General features: G+C 39.6%; 1 protein-coding gene across 5 annotated transcripts in view; it reads left to right on the forward strand.

Moving 5' to 3' along the window:
• Window positions 1–20,861, forward strand: part of PTPN4 (protein tyrosine phosphatase non-receptor type 4) — a 191,301-nt gene that overhangs the window by 572 nt on the left and 169,868 nt on the right. Inside the window, exon 1 of one of the 5 annotated variants that reach the window (XM_061439850.1) lies at window positions 14–257. The exons of the other annotated variants lie outside the window; for them this stretch is intronic. The gene's annotated coding sequence lies outside the window, so the exon portion shown is untranslated. Of the gene's footprint in view, window positions 1–13; window positions 258–20,861 lie in introns of those variants that run through there. 5 annotated transcript variants of the gene reach the window in all.

The raw sequence follows: 20,861 nt of genomic DNA on the forward strand, positions 1-20,861 counted from the left end.
CTCCGGGTCCCAGCCGCCTCTCGGCCCTGCGTGGCACGCGAGGCTGTTACCTGCGGCCCGCCAGGTGGGGCCGGCCGAAGGCGTGAGGCTGATTTCAAGTCAGGGGGAAAGGATGCTTTCTGCCTGCTCCCTTTCTTCGTGGGACCCCTGCTCTCAGCCTCCTGGTGTTTTAGTTGGAATCTCTGTTCTGGGGGAGTCAGGGGAGAAGGGATGGAATAGGTGCGGAGATGGAATGTTCCACGGCCCCTAAACTCTAGGTGAGGTTTTAGAATATTCAGTTTTCCACTGCTGATGGGATTCCTTTAAAAAAAAATTGGCTCCTTTGAAAGCTTCCTACTTGCTGCTTGGGCATACAGTCCTATCCTTGAAGTTTTAAGCCTTTTATGATTCTGCCTTTGCATGTTTGTGTTTAGGAACCTGTAGTTGAGCCAAAAGAAAAAGTTGAGATGTAGCAAAATAGACGTACGGATGCGCTTCCCAGGGTTTCCTTAACATGAAGTAGTTTACAGTGGCACATATATACGCACGGATGGTTCTGGGAAACTTAGAATGGGAGACTTTATGCCTGGAAGGCATTATACAGTGAACCACAGCGGAGGACGATGTGTATGGGTAGGGTTTTTCAGGCGCTTTTTCTAGGACAGTCTGTGTATCTGCAATGTACCAACTGCTGTTAGAATCAGAGATTGGAGTAATATTCGGTTTATGTAACCAAATCTTGGGCCCAGTTGAAACATTACAGTTTAAACCATGTTTATGGAGAAAAAAATCAAAACGCCAAAGTATCCGACTTGTAAAGAATGGTTTGAGTAAAAAGAAGACTGTGGAACAGTTAGGCCAGGATATTTTTTTATCCTGATTTTTGAACCTTAATCTTTGTTGCCAGAAGGGGAAAAAATACATTTTTAAGGGGAAGGAGATGACCTTAAAATAAATAAATGTTCAGAGCCCAAAATGTGCTTAATGGAATAGAGCTAGATAGTACATCAGTTAAATCTTGAATTTGAGAAATTCAACCTATAGTTGTTTTTTTTTTTAAAGGCTTTTTGTAAGCAAAAGTTTTTCTCTACAGAGCTTCTTTACTAACTCATAGCAGAAGAACGCAATCATTTTGTGGATCCCACCATTTTTTGTCAGAATAAATTTATGCTCCAATTACCACAGAAGCTATTTTTATGTTTCTCTCTCTCTCTCTCCTTTTTTTTTAATGGCACACATATCTTTGTCACCTCTTTTCTTTGAAACATGTGCATGGTCGCACAATATCATGATCTTGAGTAGTTTTTAAGAAGAGACTCATGACCTTATTTTTGTATATGGAAGTGTTTGTGACTTAGCCTATTTTAAACATTTGGCAAGAGATTTTGAAAACAGGGAGCCATCACTGTTTTGCAGTTTTATTAATTGAGTAGGTTAAAATTAGAAAATCATAGGTTCCTCAGAAGTAGTTATGGATGAAGATGTGGCTTTCTTATTGCCTGTTTTCCTAGAACCTGTTTAGATTATAGGCTGTGCGTATTAAATTGTTTAAACTTTGTGGTTTTTTCTGATTTTCTAATTGAATATCTTTAAAAATATCCCTAGTAACTTCGTTACTTTAAATTTGTGGCACCCAATTTCTAATTTAGACTAGGCATAAACCAGCATTGATTGAACACACTTGCTAAAAATACTTTCTGGGTCAGATGTACTTAGAATGCAGCCTCAGGAAAATTCATTTGAACTATTCTCCTGTGACCAATGTACACTTCATTATTACAGAAGGACTTAAAACATTATAGACTCACGATTAGATTTCATCAGTTCAGGCATAGAAGCCTAACTTTATTAATATAAAATACTTCATGTGGGATAGTAATGAAAACTTTTTACAGTGCCTTTTTTTTTTAACTTATGTGACTCCCGTAGACTTATTAAACTCTGATTTGTATGTTTGAGATACTAATATTTTAATTTCATCTACTAAACATAATTTAAATTGTGTGATAGTATAGTGTGCAATGTTATCTATTTAGTATTATGATTTATTCTGAGCTCTTTAAGGGTGGGTGGTCATGTTTTTAAGTAAATTATCTTTAAGGAACGAAGTAAGAATGACAGATAATTTCAAGGAGACATTCTTACTGTTGCTGAGAGGACTCCCTCCTCTCCTCTCCCTTCCCTGGATTAATATGGTCAGTTTTAAACAACAAGGAAGCTTTAAAAATATGTAGAAACCTTGTTTGGTGGATGTTTAAAGACATATTTTAAAGCTGTCCTTTAATTGTTAGTTATTAAAAATGTAAAGTTGGAGACCTCACTAGAAATGGCAAGTCTGTGTGACTTAATGTGGCTAAGTATGATTTGTTGCTTCTAAATAAAATTTAGTATTGGCAGAAATTCACTGGTTCCAAGCTGAGTTGAATTTTGTTGTTTTTCTGGGTAATAACATGCATGTTATGAAGTTTTTTATATTCAGTAGTCTAGATTTGTCAAATTAGTTTACTACGTTAAGCTGTGAAGCTTTGAAGATTGGCTTAGTATTCTGGAAATCTTTTTATTGTTTGCCAGAAAAGTACTGTAGGAGGAAGGTGTTATTTCTTCATTTAATATTCGATTAGCACAGATGGTGAGAAGGAGTATAGTGAACAAGTATTGTAGAATCTTCTCTTAATGTGGAAGTATGGTACCTAGGAGGAATATAATTTATTTCTTTTTTTGTGTGTGATCAGTCAGTACAGTCGTATTTAAAATGGAATGGGAAACTAGAGGGGAAATTTATTACATTCTCCTCCATTTCATTAGAGGTGATTTCCCCCACGTTCATTCTTCATTCTTCCTAAGCAGAAACACTGTAAGAGAGGTGCAAGTGCTTGAAGGAATTGAGGGGAACAGAATGAAAATTAGGCACTGTGGATTATCTTGTGGGAAAGATACTAATTTGGGTGAGTTATTGCATTATTGTGAGTTATTGTATCTCTTAAGAAGGAGGTTTTTATAGAGGAATATACAGGGAAAAAGGATCCAAAATGGACGTGTTTATTGTCTGTTACATGCCAGACAATGTAAAGGGGCTTTTCATGCTATCCCACATAAGCATCAAGTATACTTTGGAAGGTAGGAATTATTAATCCTCTACTTCTCCCCTCTTCCAAATGGGAACATGAATAACTTGTCAAGGGTCATACTGCTAGTAAGTAGAATTTGACTGGGTTTGTCTGATTCTGAAGCTTATTCTTTAGATCATGTTGTTCAGTTAAACTTTTTGCAGTGGTGGCAGAATTCTTATTCTGCACTGTCAGATGTGGTAGCCATTAGCCGTGTATGGCACAGATCGAACACTTAAAATGTGATTGTTGTGCCCGAGGACCTAAGTTTTAAATTGTATTTAATTTTAATCAGCTTAAATATAAATAATCAGGTTTCACTAGTAACTATAGTATTGGGCAGGACAACTTTAGATCTTGCTACCTAGAAAATCTGAAGTTTTGTTTGTTTTTGGTTTGGGTGTTCTTTTCTTTTCTTTTTTTTTTCTTTGCCAAGCCTCACTATTCATCTTGCAGGATATTAGTTCCCCTACCAGGGATTGAACCCTTGCCTCCTGCAGTGAAAGCCCGGAGTCCTAACCACTGGAAAGTGAAAGTGAAAGTCGCTCAGTCGTGTCTGACTTATTGAGACCCCATGGACTACACATTCCCTGGAATTCTCTAGGCCAGAATAGAGAATACCCACTGGAGTGGGTAGCCCATTCCTTTCTCCAGGGGATCTTCCCAACCCAAGGATTGAACCCAGGTCTGCTGCATTGCAGGCGGATTCTTTACTGGCTGAGTCACAAGGGAAGCCCAAGAATACTGGAGTGGGTAGCCTATCCCTTCTCCAGGGGCTCTTCCTGACCCAGGAATTGAACCAGGGTCTCATGCATTGCAGGCAGATTCTTTACCATCTGAGCTATCACGGAAGCTCCTAACCACTGGACCACCAGGGAATACCCGAAAATCTGAGTTTTGATATTGAATCTACCACTAGCTTATATATGATGTTAGTTAAGTTACTTAGTTCATGAGCCTCAATTTAATCCCTTGTGAAAATGAAGATGTTATCACTAAAAGATTATCTCTAGTATCCCTTCTTGCTCTAAAGTTCTTTGATTCTTACTAAAATATGCTATAGCATTTCATATTTGCAAGCATTATATCTGAACGAATCCCTTCTTCATATACTCACTCCTTATATAAAAACTTTTGTTTGTTTAGTCACTTTCTCTTTGGGAAAAGAGTTATGTTTAAAGCACATAAAGGATAATGGATTATTTTACCCTCAGTTGTTTGGTGAAAACACTGTGTAACCAAAGACAGTACTTACTTTGAAACAAATTTTGAATCTTTAAAGATCTTATTTTCAGCATGCCACTTGGTGGTGGTTTAGTTGCTAAGTTGTGTCCACCTCATGGACTCTTGGAACCCCATGGACTTTAGCCTGCCAGGCTCCTCTGTCCATGGGATTCTTCAGACAAGAATATTGGAGTGGGTTGCCATTTCCTTCTCTAGGGGTTCTTCCCAACCTAGGGATCGAACCCAGGTTTCCTGCATTGCAGGCAGATTTCTTTACCAACTGAGCTATGAGGGAAGCCCAATGCCACTTACCATTTGAGAATATATTACAGTTCTTGTTGCTTATCAGGTTAATTCCAAACTTTGGAATTAATTTGCTTGGCCTTACAGGTTTCCTGCCAACTTCATCTCACTAACCCTGTTTCTCATTTTTGCTTAAAAAGAAAGTGTTCTTTTTTCCTCCCCCTGCCTTCGTTTCTTCAGTTTAAACATTCCTGTCTCCAGTCCACGGGGCTTCCCAGGTAGCATTAGTGGTAAAGAACCTGCCTGCTAATGCAGGAGACGTAAGAGATGCAGGTTTGATCCCTGGGTTGGGAAGATCCCCTCGAGGTGGGCGTGGCAACCCACTCCAGTATTCTTGCTTGGAGAATCCCCATGGACAGAAGAGCCTGGCAAGCTACAGTCCATAGGGTCGCACAGAGTTGGACACTACTGAAATGACTTACTAGCACACATGCACATCTCTAGTCCACAAGTCTTTCACAGAATTCACCTTTTAAGAATGGTGCTTAATCCTAGTAATGAGTACCCTGGTGTTACTATATGATTATTTATATATAGTTTCTTGAGTTCTTCCTTCTCTTTAAAAAAAAATAGTTTTATTATATTTTTGCTGTGCTGGGTCTTTGGTTGCTGTGGGGCCTTTTCTCTAGTTGCGGTGCTTGGGCTTCTTCTTGTGGTTTCTTGTTGTGGACATGACTCTAGGGTGCAATGGCTTCAGTAGTTGTGGCACATGGGCTTGGTAGTTGTGGCTCCCAGGCTTTAGAGCACAGGCTCAATAGTTGTGGTACATGGGGTTAGTTGCTCTGTGGCATGTGGAATCTTCCTGGATCAGGGATGCGTGTTTGATGCGTGTTTCCTACATTGGCAGGCAGATTCTTTACCACTGAGCCACCAAGGAGGGCCCTAGAGTTCTTCCTTCTTAAGTTTTTATATGTTACCTACTGTGTGTCCTTAATAAACATGTTAAAAAATAAAAAATAGGGGTTGTTTTGTCTGTATTGCTTTATGAGTTTAGACCATTTCTCAGCAATTATGCTTTTAAAAAGTTGCTAATAAAAAAATTATAAATACTATAACAACATTCACCCATAATCACTACTCTAAAAGATATTTTTGTTTCCTTCCAGGCCATTGTCTTATTATATTTTTTTATACAGTTGTAGAGATAACAGTTTTGGAGTTTAATATATTGGAAACGTTGCATTGGAATGTTGTAAAGGAAGAACAATACAGGGAAAAGGTGACAGACTTTGGAGTGAGGGAGATATGGGTAGGAATCTGGTCTCATACACCTTGGAAAAACTATGTAACCTCTGTGCTTACTTTCTTGTCTGTGAATTTAGGATAATGGTACTTGCCCTTGAATTGTTGGGAGGATTAGGATAATATATATAAAGCATCCAGCATTATTCTTTAAATAGAAGAGATGATCAGTAAATGGTAACATTATTTCCCGTTTTCCCATTCCCATCTTCATGAATATAAACAATTGCTTAGACATTCAGGTGATTTATCAATCAGGTGGTTTAGTCTTTTACCTTTTGTTGAATATTTTGGTTGTTCCTAAAGTTTCCACTGTTAGAATCTGCAGTGAAGATTTTTGTGCTTATAGCTTGTTTGTAGGTTTGTTTCCTCAGTCTAAAACTGAAAACTCTAGGACTAGGATAATGGTTTGAATATCTCTCTCTGCCAAATCTCTTATAGAACAATGGGTGTTCTTGTTTTGGGAAAAATGCTAATTTTATTATAAAATTATACTTTGTTTTTTAATTAATGTAGTTTGAAAATTTTGGCTTATTGGGAAATGATATAGTGAACATTTATTTGTGTGTAATTAAACAGACATTTGAATGTCTGTTATAGAGATCACTGGTATACCAGTAAATAAGACATGATTTTTGTCCTTGAGCTCAAATTCTAGGGTGGTAACATATGTCAACAATTACAATTCAGAGTGACAAGTGTAATAAGATCTGTGGAAAGGAGAGTGACATTTGAGCAGCGTCTTGAAGGATGAGTAGGGATTGATCTCTGGGTAGAAAGAACAGCATGTACAAAAAGGCATGCATGAGAGGATCCATGCGTTTAGAGAAGTGGTCTATTAGGTGGGCGTTGGTGTCTGATTTTATGTGTGAATCCATGTGCTTATATATGTTTGTTGACTGTGGTAGGAGATAAAACCTTGTGAGGGTCCTTGTTTGGGCTGTAAGTGCAATCATATTAAGACCTTTAGAATGGAGCTTCCCAACTGGGGTGCCCTGAATGGCTTACTATTGTGCCAGAGAATAAGATGGCTGTCAGTGTATGTGACCAAAGCACATTGGACTCACCAGGGTGGTTTCTTTTGACCTGGAATAATCTCCTTGGCTTGTCCCAGAGAGCTAAAAATTATTTTCTTTGGTGCAAGTTGTGAAAAGCATTGGGAACAGCACTGTTAGTATTGGAAAATTTATGGTACCCACACTTCTCCTGGCATTCTCAGTGTATGTAATCAAAAATAAAACCAACACTAAACCTTAATATAAAAATGAAGGAAGTCCTGTCAAAGTCCTCATGTTTTCTCTCCTCTCTCCTCCTCCTCCCCCCAGGGATTACTAGTTGATTATTTTATGTGTGTATCTGAAATATCTTTTTGGTGCTTCTGCATTGCTAGTGCCCTACAGGAGTCTTTTGTCTGCCTGTTCGGAAATCAGCATTTACATTGGGAGCAATTACAGGTATTTAAATAAGGAAAGATAAACCTTGACTTCTAAACAATGATGCAAAGATATAAGGATGGTGCAAAGATAAGGTTAGAAGGAGCAGGGAAACCGGTTAGGATGCTCTTGCAGTAGCCCAGGTGAGAGGTGATAAGAGCCAGAAAGGAGGAAATAAAGATGAGGGTGTCAGCCTGGAACTGAAAACTGATGCGGCAGTTTCCTGAGAACTGAGAGTCCATTTGGTTGTAGTGGAAGAGGAAGAGTTGGTGTTGCTGCTAAGACTTCTCTTTGGGCAACTGGAAAGGGAAGGCCAAATAATTTTTATTGAGTGCCTATAGTGAACCGGGTGTTTTGCTAGGCACCGGCGTTTGTCATGAGTTCTCACTGAATGTTTAAAATTAATTTATTTTGAAATAATTTCAAACATACAGAAAAATTGCAAAAATAGCACAAAGAGCTCCAGAATCCCCTTCAACCAACTTCCTTTTCCTTGAACTATTCTTGCCTCTTAAAAAAATACTTTTTGTAAGACTTGACTGTTTATAGCACTTTTAGTTTCACAGCAAGATTGAGGGGAAGGTACAGAGATGACCCATAAGCTCTCATCTCTCCACATGAACCTCAACCAGTTTTGGACACAGTACTACATATATATTGTGTGTAAACAGAATATAAACCCGCACATCTTATACTTGGCTCACTCTAGGGGTTGCAGTGAAGCCTTCCCTTTCAGGTGCCCAGAGAAGGAACCTTGAGATTGTCGTCAACCCTTTCCTTCTCTGTTATTGAATTCTCAAATTTCAGTGAAACTACCTAATCATCTTATTTTTGGTTCCTCATTTTCATCTCTGCTTATAACCATTCCAGAGGAATGTACCACTTCTCATCTAAATAGACTTTCCTGAACCATCTCAGAGCAAGTTGCAGACGTGATGCCTATCATTCCTGAATAATCTAGTGTGTTTTTACCAGAACATGGGCAGTCTCTTACAAAACTCCCAAATCAGGAGATCAGCATTGACACAGCAGTACCTTCAAAATCCCAGATGCCTACAACTCAATATTTTTTAAAAAGCCCAATCAAAAATTGGGCAAAAGACCTGCATAGACCTTCTTCTTCAAAGAAGACATAAAGATGACTGACAGGCACGTGAAAAGATGCTCAGCATTACCAGTTATTAGGTAATGTGAATCAAAACAACTGAATACAATGAGATATTACCTTTCACCAGTCAGAATGGCCATCATCAAAAGGTCCATAAATAATAAATGCTGGAGAGAATGTGGACAAAAAGGATCCCTGCTCCATTGTGAAAATGTAAATTGGTACAGCCACTATGGAGAACAGTATGGAGGTTCCTTTAAAGGACTGAAAATAGAACTACCATATGATCCAGCAATCCAACTCCTGGGCATATATTGTGGAGAAAACCATAATTCGAAAAGATAAATGCACTTCAATGTTCATTGCAGCACTATTTACCATAGCCTGGCCATGGAAGCAGCCTAAATGTCCATTGACTGATGAATGGAAAAAGAAGATGTGGTACATATATATGATAGGATATTACTCAGCCATAGAAAATAAATAAATTAATGCCATTGGTAGCAATATGGATGGACCTAGAGATGGTCATACTAAGTAAAGTAAGCCAGACCGAGAAAGACAAATATCATTCAGTATCACTTATGTGTGGTTAGTGTTATCAAAAGGGAAAAGGAGGCAGGGAGAGAGATAAATTAGAAGTTACACACTGTAGCACTTGTTCAGTCTTAAGTTGTGTCCTTTGCAACCTCATGGACTGTAGCACACCAAGCTCCTCTGTCCTTTACTGTCTCCTGGATTTTGCTTAAATTCATGTCTGTTGAGACGGTGATGCTATCTAACCATCTCATCCTCTGCCTCCCTCTTCTCCTTTCCCTCAGTCTTTCCCAGCATCAGGGTCTTTTCCAGTGAGTTAGCTCATCTCATCAGGTGGCCAAAAGTATTGGAGCTTCAGCTTTAGCATCAGTCCTTCCAGTGAATATTCAGAGTTGATTTCCTTTAGGATTGACTGGTTTGATCTGCTTGCAGTCCAAGGGATTCTCAGGAGTCTTCTCCAGCACCACAGTTCTAAAGCATCAACTCTTCTGTGCTCAGTCTTCTTTACGGTCCAATTCTCACAGCCGTACATGACTACTGGAAAAACTATAGCTTTGACTATATGGACCTTTGTCGGGAAAGTGATGTCTTTGCTTTTTAATACGCTGTCTAGGTTTTGCATCTAGGTCATCTGGTGTGAAGAGCTGACTCATTGGAAAAGACCCTGAGCTGGGAAAGATTGAGGGTAGGAGGAGAAAGGGGCGACAGAGGATGAGATGGTTGGATGGCATCACTGACTCAATGGGCATGAGTTTGAGCAAACTCCAGGAGTTAGTGAAGGACAGGGAGGCCTGGCCTTCTGCAGTCCATGGGGTCACAAAGTGCTGGACATGACTTAGAGACTGAACAGCGGCAAGGTTTGTAATAGGTTTCTTTTCAAGGAGCAAGCGTCTTTGAATTTCATGGCTAGGGTCACTGTCAGCAGTGATTTTGGAGGCCACGAAAATAAAATCTATCACTGCTTCCACTTTTTCCCGTTCTGTAGGCCATGAAGCAGTGGGACTGGATGACATGATCTTAGTTTTTTTAATGCTGAGTTTCATGCCATCTTTTTCACCTCTCCTGTTTTGCCTTCATCAAAAGGCTATTTAGTGGTATCATCTGCATATCTGAGATTATTAATATTTCTTCTGGTAATCTTGATTCCCACTTGTGATTCATCTTGCCTGGCATTTCGCATGATAGACTCTGCATAGAAGTTACATAAGCAGAGTTTCAATATACAGCCTTGTCATACTCCTTTCCCAATTTTGAACCAGTCAGTTATTCTGTGTCTGTTGCTTCTTTATCCACATACAGATTTTCTTAGGAGACAGGTAAGGTGGTCTGGTATTCCCGTCTCTTTAAAAAATTTCCACAGTTTGTTGTAATCCACACAGTCAAAGGCTTTAGCAGTCAGTGAAGCAGAAGTAGATGTTTTTCTCAAATTACCTTTCTTTCTTCATAATCCAATGAATGTTGGCAATTTGTTCTCTGGTTCCTCTGCCTGTTCAAAATCCAGCTTGTATACCCAGCTTGTATATCTGGAAGTTCTTGGTTCACGTATTGCTGATGCCAGCTTGAAGGATTTTGAGCACAACCTTGCTACCATGTGAAATGAGTGCAATTGTACAGTAGTTTGAACATTCTTTGGCATTGCCCTTCTTTGAGATTGGAATGAAAACTGACCTTTTTCAGTCCTGTGGCCGCTGTTGCATTTTCCAAATTAGTTGATGTATTGAATGTAGCACTTTAGCAGCATCATCTTTTAGGATTTTAAATGGCTCAGCTGGAATTCCATCACCTCCACTATCTTTGTTCATAGTAATGTTTCCTAAGGCCTACTTGACTTCACACTCAAGGATGTCTGCCCCTAGATGAGTGACCACACCATTGTGGTTATCCAGGTCGTTAACACCTTTTTGTATAGTTCTTCTTTGTATTATTGCCACCTCTTCTTAATTTCTTCTGCTTCAGTTAGGTCCTTACCGTTTCTGTCATTTATTGTGCCCGTGTTTGCATGAAATGGTCATTTGATATCTCCAGTTTTCTTGAAGAAATCTCTATAGTCTTTCCCATTCTCTTATTTTCCTCTATAACTTTGCATTGTTCATTTAAGAAGGTCCTATCTCTCCTTGCTATTCTCTGAAACTCTGGTGGAGTGAGTTGCCATTCCCTTCTCCAAGGAATCTTCCCCACCCAGTGATTGAACTTGGGTCTCCTGCTTTGCAGTCAGTTCTTTACTGATTGAGCCACCAGAAAAACCCCTTTGTATAAACTACTGTGTATAAAGTAGGTAACTAACATGGACCTACTGTGTAGCACAGGGAACTATACTCAATATTATGTAATAATCTGTAAGCGAAAAGAATCTGAAAAAGAACAAAGGGACTTCCCTGGTAGCTCAGAGAGTAAAGAATCGTCTTGCAGTGCAGGAGACCCGGGTTTGATCCCTGGTCGGGAAGATCCCCTGAAGAAGGAAATGGCTACCCACTTCAGTATTCTTGCCTGGAGAATTCTATGGACAGAGGAGCTCTAGCAAGCTACAGTTCATGGGGTCACAAAGATTTGGCACAACTGAGCGACTAACACACACACATATATAAAACTGAATCACTGTATTGTACACTTGAAACTTACACTACATTGTAAATCAGTTGTCAGTTCAGTTTAGTTGGTCAGTTGTGTCTGACTCTTTGTGACCCCATGGACTGCAGCACGCCAGGCTTCCCTGTCCATCATCAACTCCTGGAACTTGCTCAAACTTATGTCCCTCGAGTTGGTGATGCCATCTACCCATCTCATCCTCTGTCGTCCCCTTCTCCAGACTTCAGTCTGTCCCAGCATCAGGGTCTTTTCTGGTGAGTCACTTCTTCTCATCAAGTGGCCAAAGTATTGGAGCTTCAGCTTTAACAGCAGTTCTTTCAGTGAATATTCAGGACTGATTTCCTTTAGGATTGACTGGTTTGATCTCCTTACAGTCTGAGGGACTCTCAAGGGTCTTCTCCAACACCACAGCTCAAAAGCATCAATTCTTTGGTGCTTAGCTTTCTTGATGGTCCAACTCTCACATCCATACATACTACTGGAAAAACCATAGCCTTGACTGTATGGACCTGAGTTGGCAAAGTAATGTCTCTGCTTTTTAATATGCTGTCTAGGTTTGTTATAGCTTTTCTTGCAAGGAGCAAGTGTCTTTTAATTTCATGGCTGCAGTCACCATCTGCAGTGATTTTGGATCCCAAGAAAATAAAGGCTGTCACTGTTTCCACTGTTTCCCCATCTATTTTCCATGAAGTGATGGAACTGGATGCCATGATCTTCGTTTTTTGAATGTTGAGTTTTAAGCCAGCTTTTTCACTCTCCTCTTTCACTTTCATCAAGAGGCTCTTTAGTTTCTCTTTGCTTTCTGCCATAAGGGTGATGTCATCTGCATATCTGAGGTTATTGATATTTCTCCTGGCAATCTTGATTCCACCTTATGCTTCTTCCAGCCCGGCATTTCGCATGATGTACTCTGCATATAAGTTAAATAACCAGGGTGACAGTATATAGCCTTGATGTACTCCTTTCCCAATTTGGAACCAGTCCATTGTTCCATGTCCAGTTCTAACTGTTGCTTCTTGACCTGCATACAGGTTTCTCAGGAGGCAGGTAAGGTGGTCTGTTATTCCCACCTCTTTAAGAATTTTCTGCAGTTTGATATGATCCACACAAAGGCATTAGCATAGTCAGTGAGGCAGAAATACATGTTTTTCTGACATTCTCTTGCTTTTTCTATGATCCAGCGGATGTTGGAAATTTGATCTCTGGTTCCTCTGCCTTTTCTAAGTTCAGCTTGAACATCAGGAAGTTCTTGGTTCACATACTGTTGAAGCCTAGCTTGGAGAATTTTGAGCATTACCTTGCTAGTGTGTGAGATGGTGTGCAATTGTGCGGTAGTTTGAAAATTCTTTGGCATTGCCTTTCTTTGGGATTGGAATAAAAACTGACCTTTTCCAGTCCTGTGGCTGGAGAATCAGCTATACTTCAATAAAAAAAATTAAAAAACAACCCAGAGGCCATTCAGTGTTTTCCAACTCCCTGAATAGTGTCTTTCTTTCCCTTCTGGTCCAAGGTCCAGTTCAGGATCATATGCTGTGTTTAGTTGTCATGTCTCTTTAGTGCCCTTTAGTTTGGAATGACACTGAATATTTGGGGCCCTTGGTATTTCCCTGTCTTTTGATGGCCTTGACTCTTGTTCTTTGAGATGTTCCTTAACTTCTGTTCTTTCAGTAGTTGCTTGTGTGGGGAAGGAATACCATGGAAATGGTGTGTTCTTAGTGTGTCTCTAGGAGGCACAGTGTGTTGTCCCACCACCGACTGTTTTTAACCTTGAACACCTTGTTAAGTTCATTTCTGCTGAGTTTATTATACAATCATTATTTTCCCTTTTGTAACTGGTAAGCCTTTTGTGGGAAGATTTCCAAGACTTTGTTGATGTCCTGTTTCTCCTGAGATCTCCACCCACCAGCCTTTGGGTCCACTGATGACTTGCTTGGATCAACCACTACTATGAAGGCTGCCACCTGCATTTATTAATTTTTTTTTTACCGAAAATTTCCTTTCTTTCATGTATTCATTCACTTGTAAATAAATGAATTTATTTATTTACATCAACATACCTATGGATTTATATTCCTATTCAGTAGATTTTATTATTAAAATTTCAGATTTTATTTTGATGCTTAAATTGTCTTATATTTGAATAGCGGGAGCCCCTTCAAGATGGCTCCCATCTTTTTGACATATCCCACCCTTTGAGTATTTCCTTACTTTCTGGCACATTAATGAGTTTTAAACTCACTTTGTACTTTTCCTGACCCAGCTCTGGAATCATTCATTTTCCCTAGGAATCCTGATTTCTTTTAATGGAGGTGGTATCAGAAACCAAGATTTCGGTACTTAATATACTCATTTCTGCTGGAGTATCATCACATTTAAAGCAGACAGAGCTAGAAAATACATATATATATGCATTTGAATATACATATACATATTTGTATACACATTTGAATCTCTTTCATCATCTAACTATGTATGTATATTTAAAAGAAGAACTGATTCATTTGAAAAGACCCTGATGCTGGGACATACTGAAGTCTGGAGAAGGGGACAACAGAGGATGAGATGGTTGGATGGCATCACTGACTCAGTGGGCATGAGTTTGAGTAAACTCCGGGAGTTGGTGATGGACAGGGAGGCCTGGCGTGCTGCAGTCCATGGGCTCACAAAGAGTTGGACACGGCTGAGCAACTGAACTGAACTGATATTCAAAAGTTCACACTGATAATCCATTTCCAGTCCAACACTCCAGAGTTCTTTCCAGTTGTCCCTTTTCTGTATTTTTAAGTCTTGTCTTCAGCAATGAGAGATTGGCTCCATTATCCTTAGTACATATACTTATTTGCTCAGTCCCCTTGTAGGTGCCAGTTTCTCTGCCCCAGGCTGGTTGTTTCCTGCCCGCCACCTCAGGCCCATGGCATGGGGTCCACAGGGCGTGCTGTCAAGTCTGAGCTAGGAAGGGAAGGAAAATTCTCATTTAATCTTTTTATTTCCCTTATTTAATTCAAACAAAAATTGTCAGAAAGGTGTTATCTCTAGTTTTAAAGGTGTTATCCCATACGATAACAATGATGAAATTCAGAAAGATGTGTGACTTTGGATGTATTACCATGTGAATAACAGATATTTTGGATTCAAATGTGCATGATGTTGAAGCATCTTCTTTCTCCTGTACTGACTGCATAACCTCCAACTTCCTGAAAATTCTTGGGAAATCAAAGTGTCAGAATTTAGTGTTATACAGATGGTAGTTGAAGCAGTGGATGTGACTTGTACTGCTTATGAAGTGTGTGTAAAGTTAGGACGAAGGCCACTGTGAGAGCCCCTCCAACATCATGTAAAGGATAAGGGCTCTCAGAAAAGAGAGGAGAGTCCAGTTGTGTGGGGGAAGGTGATGGAAGAAAAAGTTAGTGTAAGGTGTCAGATGCTACAGAGAGAGAGATGAGATCCAAAGGGCTTTGAATTTGGGGGAAGGTTGTTATGACCCTAGACTTCCCTGGTGACTCAGTGGTAAAGAACCCACCTCCCAGTGCAGGAGATGCAAGTTTGATCCCTGGGTTGGAAAGATCTGGAGAAGGAAATGGCAATCTACTCTAGTATTCTTGCCTGGGAAATCCCATGGACACAAGAGCCTGTTGTGCTGAGATCCATGGTGTTGCAAAATAATTGTACATGACTTAGTGACTAAACAACAGCATATTATGCCCTTAGCTAATTGGTTTTCAGGTGTTCAGGCAGACCACCTGTATCAGAATCAAGTGAGCTACTGAATAAAAATATCAATTCTGCAGGTTTCTTTTCAGACTGCATAGAGTTTTTAAAGGGTGGGTGAAGAATGTGGAGGTTACCGCACAGGAAACCTGCTTAAATGCCGTGCTGCTGCCACTGCTACAGTTATTCTAAGGTACAGTAAAGTTCGAGATTCATTGTAGCAGAAGAGTTACAATAGAAGGGTGTGATGAGAAAGTAAATAGAGGAAACTAGACATAGCAGTGAATGTAGACTAGATGACACTAAGAAATTTGGTCATGAGGGGAAGAAGGAAGAGCTCTTAGGTCATAGAGGAATCGGGAACAGAATCAAGAAAAATATCTTATTTTTTGGCTGTGCCACTTGTCTTGCAGGATCTTAGTTCTCCAGTCAGGGATCAAACCCAGGTCCTGGCAGTGAAAGTGCCAAATCCTAACCACTGGAGGCCGTGGAATCCTGAAAAAATACCTTTTTTTTAAGATTACATGCACCTTAATATTTTGGGAGGATTAAAAGAAAGAAACTGTAGTAATTATTTGAAAGATAGGTAAGAGAAACTATATAGCAACAGCTACTATCAAAAAAATGTCCTGAATGAACTTTGGTAGACATCTGAGCCAACTCCCTACACCCATTTCAAATGATTGCCATCTTATAGTGAGTTCTGGAGTTATTCAGGGATCATTGTTAGTTTTGCTATTAATTAAATACGTGTACTGCCCTTTTGTTAGACAATTGTTAAGTATGGCTACTTCATTCAAATTTCAAAATAATATAAAAAAGCATATAATTAGAAGTCTCAGTACTACTCTTATCTCTGTCTCTCCCAACCCTGCTCTCTATAGGTAACCACTTTTGTTTTTGTATATTTTACCAGTATTTTTGCAAAGAGAAATAAAATACAAATGTAAATTATTATTTTCCCCTACCTTTGTATGTAGATGGTAGCCCACTATATTAATGTTTTCTGTAGTAATTCTTTCATTTAAAACATACCTTGGAGAGCCTTTGACTCAGTATTCAGAGAGCTTCCCACGTTTTTCCTTCCTAATTTAAATACAGTGACATGTTCTATTGTGTGGGTATACTCTTAGGCTGCTAAGTTGCTTTAGTCGTGTCCGACTCTGTGCAACCCCATAGACGGTAGCCCACAAGGCTCCCCTGTCCCTGGGATTCTCCAGGCAAGAACACTGGAGTGGGTTGCCATTTCCTTCTCCAATGCATGAAAGTGAGAAGTGAAAGTGAAGTCGCTCAGTTGTGTCCGACTCTTAGTGACCCCGTGGACTGCAGCCCACCAGGCTCCTCCGTCCATGGGATTTTCCAGGCAAGAGTACTGGAGTGGGGTGCCATCGCCTTCTCCCACTCTTAGGCTAGCTAATCCTAATTATTTAAACTTTTACTCTACTCTAGTTTTTTAGATTCTTTTACTTGTGTAACTCATTTACTTTCACCTCAGTATGGACTGGAGCTCCTGTGAGGCATTTTGCATCAGTGACCAACCTTACTTTCTTTACCTGAATGAAGTCCTCTAATGCCTCCTCGGGCTTCCTTGGGTAGCTCAGCTGGTAATGAATCAGCCTGCAGTACAGGAGACCACAGCTCAATTCCTGGCTTTGGAAGATCCCCGGGAGAAGGGATCAACTACCCAATCCAGTATTCTTGGGCTTCCCTGGTGGCTCAGATGGTAAAGAATCCATCTGCATTTTGGGAGACCTGGGTTCAGGCGCTGAGTTGGGAAGATCCCCTGGAGGAGGACATGGCAACCCACTCTAGTGTTCTTGCCTGGAGAATCCCCAGGGACAGAGGAGCCTGGAGGGCTCCAGTCCGTGGGATTGCAAAGAGTTGGACCTGACTGAACGGCTAAGCACAGCACAGTGCCCCTTTGGGTAAGCTTTCAGACCTTGTGGCCAAGCAAAAGACTTCCTTATTTCTGTATCTTAGATGAAAAAAACTCAGTAATTTATCTTCTTATAAGAAGAAAAGGACAAAACTAGTATTCCTTGAACTCTACCAGATGTTTTAATGTATGAGGTCACATTTCGTTCTCCTACCAACCCTGTGCAATAGGTAGTGTTATCTGCTTTTTATAGATAGAGAAGCTGAGGCTCAAAAAGCTGAGTTGTCTAGACCTTCACAGCTAGAAAATAACAGATTTAGGTTTTGAAAGTAGGTTAATTTGAGTACTGAACCTGTGTCTTTTCTGCTGCTGTCCTATTTTCTGTCTCCTGTTCTTGAATTCGTGAACTCCAGTATTATAACTGGAGCTCTGTACTGTGCTGTAAGCCTTTTCTCAAGAACCATGAAATAAGACACGTTTCCCTAATGTGTCTTCTGACGGCTGGGGTACCACCTGCTTATCTGCTCTCTGCAGCTTGGGCTCTGCTTGCCTGGGTCACTGCCTATTGCCTGGCACTCTAAAATGGATATCTTTCTTATCGCCTGTCTGGATTGCCTTTCATCATCACTGTTCAGTTTCCCTTTCTGCCCTCATGGTGCTGTCTTATAGCCCTATCACCACTTGGCAGGATGATGCTTGGGCACAACTTACGGGTGATCTTTTTTGAAAGGTCATTGTATCTTATCTGGACTTTTTTAATAGTCTACTTAAGGTGCATTCCACTATTGGTGTTGCCCTTTTAATCCATCCTCTGTATTACTACCAGAGTGATTTGACATGCACATCTGACCACTTGATACCTCTGCTCAGAATTTTGTTATTTCCTTTCCATCTGCTTGTAAAGTAAAATCTAAACCCATAGTCAGCCCCTTGTCTAACTATTTAAGCCTCTCTACTGGTATTACGTGGTACTTACAAAGCCTTGAATGTGATACGTGCTCGTTAATATAGACTACTGATGGCTCAGACGGTAAAGAATCTGCCTCCAGTGTGGAGACTGAGGTTCGATCCCTGGGTCGGGAAGATCCCCTGGAGAATGGAGTGTCCATCCTCTCTAGTATTCTTGCCTGGAGAATTTCGTGGACAGAGGAGCTACATAGTCCTGGTGGGCTACATAGTCCATGGGGTTGCAAAGAGTCAGACGCAACTGAGTGGCTAACATTTTCACTTTCAGTTTTCACTCTTTGAGTGAATAGAATTTTCCAAGGAGATTAATATTTGGGAAATTTCAGTCTTTAATATAAGTTGGTATTCTTTTTTTTTTTTCTGTTTTCTTTTTAAGATACTTCTTATTGAATGGAAGTATTATAAAATATTTCACAAACTTCAAGAATTTCCAAATTGTGTAGTATGCCCAATCCATACTCATGTCAGTCCCAGTGACTTCCTACACAATCTAATAGGGAAATGGGGAATCTTCAGTGGAAAGGGTTTTGTGGTTTGGAAAAGTTCCCCCAAGTGATCTGATATTGTGACCCACCTTGCATCTGGTTATTTTTATGGTTTTTGAACTACAAAAGTTTTTGTAATTAATTTGGCAGTCATACTTGACCTGTACTAATGTTAGGGTGTTTATACATTATTTATTCCCCATAGAGTGAACATTCTCTTTTAAAAAAATATTTGTTTCACTGTGACGGGTCTTAGCTGTGGCTCATGAGCTCCTCGTTGTGGTGTGTCTGCCTCTTTAGTTGCAGCGTGCAGGCTTCTCGCTAGTTGTGGCGCATGGGCCCAGATGCCCACCCTGTGGCATGTGGGATATTAGTTCCTTGACCAGGTATTGAACCTGCATTGGAAGGCGAGTTCCTAATCACTGGACACCAAGGAAGTCCTTAGAGTGAACATTCTTAAGGTTTTCCAAAGAAATTTTAATAGCAGTGTGGCTAATACAGACAGACCCAACCAAGAATGTTACTTAATCTAAGGTAGCTGTGCAATATCACCTCTTTATAATTTAACTATTCTGAAATTCAAAACACTTTTGAAAGTGTTTTGAAACCAGAGGTTTCGGATACAGGATTGTAGACCTGAAGCAGTTTTTATTACTACCAGTTTCCCTGGCAGACAGTGATAAATGACAGTTTGTTTTATTTTGTTTTAATAGTTAAACAATATTTAACTAATTTAAGTATTTAAAATAATTTTCTATTTACACTTTACCTAATTAAGACATCTTTAATTAGAATATCTTTTTAGTGATAGTGTAGCTAGGCTTTTAAAAAAAATTACTGATTTCATTTCTTATTGGAAACATTAAGTTTTTTGTTCATTTTTCTGATAGGGTCTTAATTTTTTTTTCTTGCCCATTTGTAATATTACAGACATTAACTTATTTTTCTGTTAGTGCAGTAGCATGCTTATGACATAGTCTAAGGTTTTTGTATCCAACACATCAGTAGGAAAAGAAGCAAGGTGAAAATTCATGAACTTGTCGTGTAAGAGAGGTGACTATGTTCTTTTGCCTAATGTCCTGTCTTAGAAGTAAAAAAGCTGAGGTTTTTTACCACGGCCACCAAAGCCCTACAGTGCCTGTAGCTCCTGCTGTCTCTCTGACTACTCTCCTTGTCTACTTTTCGCAGCGTGCACTGGCCTCTTTGCTCTTCCGGGGACAGGCCTGTGTGCTTCTACATCAGGTCTTCGTGCTGTTCTTCCTTCTGCCTGGAACACATTTCAAGGCACGTGCTCCAGGCAGAGTATTCATATGACTGACTCACTCTTGCACTGCCTTTCAAGTCTGCCAAAAATGACCTTCTCAGTCATGCCTCCCCTGAGTACTGCATCTAAAATTGCTCTCTGCTCGCTCGAACATTCTCTGCTTTCTACCATGTAACTTTTTTCTTTCCTTATTAGAAAGAAGCTTCATAAGGGCAGGAGTTTTTACCTTCTTATTTGTTGATATAGTCATGTTGCTTCTCTGTATCTGGCAAATTATGGGACATTCAGTAGATAATATGAATAGGGAAGGGTTGGGGAAAGTAAAGAGTAACATTAATTAACATATAGATATTTAATTTGAGACTTTTATTTTTTATAAATTTCACAAAGTTTTATTGGTGAAATCAAAATACAGTAATTGAATATAATATTTTGTTGTATTTGGTCTAATAATGAGAAGAATGTAATTCTTCTTTATAGGATAATATTTACCTTCGGTAGAGTTCAAAGTTAGTGTCCCCTGTCATTGGATCAATTGAGAATGTTCATCTGTAAAAATCATTCCTACCTTGTGACCCCAAAACAGTGAACAGGTTTGGTCTGTGGGCCATAGTTTGCTGACCTCTGGACTATGTGACCTTTGCCCAAATTAATGCAGATTCCTCCACAGTAGTCTTTAGTATCTTTTCACCTACAGTGGTTGCTGTTCCTCTGATGAATTGTGTTCCATTCAACTGGATTACTGTTGTTTATTGGATATTGGTTTCTGAGGCTTTTAAAAATACTGTTTCAATTCTGGTGTAACTAGAATATTTTAATAAAAGCATGTGCGTTTCCAAATTTCTTCTTAAAAGTCAGTTTTTAGTATTTAGAGAGTTATTACCTAATAATGATGATGATAATATGGCTAACACTTATTAGATACTTCTGAATGTCAGGTACTGTGCTAAAAGCTTCTTGTTATCTCATTTAATCCTCATAGCAGCTCATTTTATAAATGAGGAAACTGAGGCACAGCAGTTTGGCAGCTATCAAGGTCATAA

The sequence above is a fragment of the Bos javanicus genome, chromosome 2 (assembly GCF_032452875.1).
Source record: "Bos javanicus breed banteng chromosome 2, ARS-OSU_banteng_1.0, whole genome shotgun sequence".
NCBI lineage: Eukaryota > Metazoa > Chordata > Mammalia > Artiodactyla > Bovidae > Bos > Bos javanicus.